Source organism: Xylocopa sonorina, unplaced genomic scaffold, assembly GCF_050948175.1.
Source record: "Xylocopa sonorina isolate GNS202 unplaced genomic scaffold, iyXylSono1_principal scaffold0027, whole genome shotgun sequence".
Lineage (NCBI taxonomy): Eukaryota > Metazoa > Arthropoda > Insecta > Hymenoptera > Apidae > Xylocopa > Xylocopa sonorina.
In genome coordinates this window covers 2,371,588-2,372,849 of record NW_027490098.1, presented here as the reverse complement: position 1 = coordinate 2,372,849, position 1,262 = coordinate 2,371,588, and the positions used below count along the sequence as shown (strand labels likewise).

The window sequence follows — 1,262 nt, the reverse complement described above, 5'->3', positions numbered from 1 at the left end:
CAATGCATTAATTAATTAAACTATTTATTTCTGCCTAATTTATTCTTGCTGCTCTGGACCGATTGATGGCGCCTAATACCTCCCAACCGGACTCGTATGACTAGGATGAGGCGTATATCCGCACATTGATGCTCTTCTCTAGGCTTTCAAGTGCTGCGTGATACATGGTGTGCCAAATTCTTATAAATGTTATATATATAAAATATGCTTTATACTTTGTATATACTATCTTATTATATTGTTACTTTGTTGTTAAATTAATTTACCGATCCGTGCCTCATGTAACACGGTTGTTATTATATGTACTCAATTTATTGAATGTTATAATTCTCACCTCATTGTAATAGGGGTACGCTCGTAATGGACGCGGTAAAAACTTTTTCCCGCAAGCCTTATATTATAAATGATATATAACTAAATTCGTGCGGAAGCGATGCGAATTATTCTGTAAAATAAGTGTATACCCCTGGGGCTTCGGCCCCGGGGGAACATTAATTGCTAAAATAAACGTCTTATCTGTTCTTATCAGCTTAATATCTGATACACTCCTCATTAGGAGTCAGAATATTAACCTGATTTTTGGAAAAAGGCGGACCGCTGGGGCTTGCTCCACCTCCGCCGCGAGTCGACCCAGTATTGCAGTGCCTCTGGGACCGGCTCAATAAGCCTTTTCCAAGAATCAGTTTTATTTATTTATCTAGTCAAACCCACACACTTTGATTTATCCATCAGTAGCTTTAAGTATTCGTTTTAACCTGTGTTCGACTCGCTCACCGGAGTGTCGCGTTATCATCCGCGTCGCGCGTGCTGTGTCCGTGTGTGGTGCAGTGATCAGTGCGTTCGGCTTGCTGGTGGACTTCGGACTTGGTAAGTCTAACACTTGGAATTTCGGTGGAGGTCCCATTTCGCGTGATTAGTTTAAAGTGCTCCCGATGCGGTGGTGTTGAACGCATCGGGTAGACGTTAGACGTCCATACGTGACGTCCCTCCTCCTAGGTCGACCATTTCGACCTCCGAGGAGTTTGAATTCGAGTAGAATCGGTTTGTCTGACCTTATACCCGGTTATAAGTGTAAACTTTACACTTATAGCCGTTGGTTTTGAATTCGACCTCTCCGTATTTTGGGTGTTAGACTGTTTGCACGTACGCCCGTAATTCGAGTTTTTTGCTCGATTTTACGGGTCGTCGCTGCGAAATAGCAGCAATTAGTTTAATTAAATTCACCGTTTATTTGTTTTAATTAAGAGATCGGGGTACACGGA

At 42.1% G+C, this 1,262-nt stretch overlaps 1 pseudogene; it reads left to right on the top strand.

Moving 5' to 3' along the window:
• The first annotated feature begins 460 nt into the window (after positions 1-460).
• On the top strand, positions 461-667 carry LOC143432112 (U2 spliceosomal RNA; annotated as a pseudogene).
• The last annotated feature ends 595 nt before the right edge of the window (positions 668-1,262 follow it).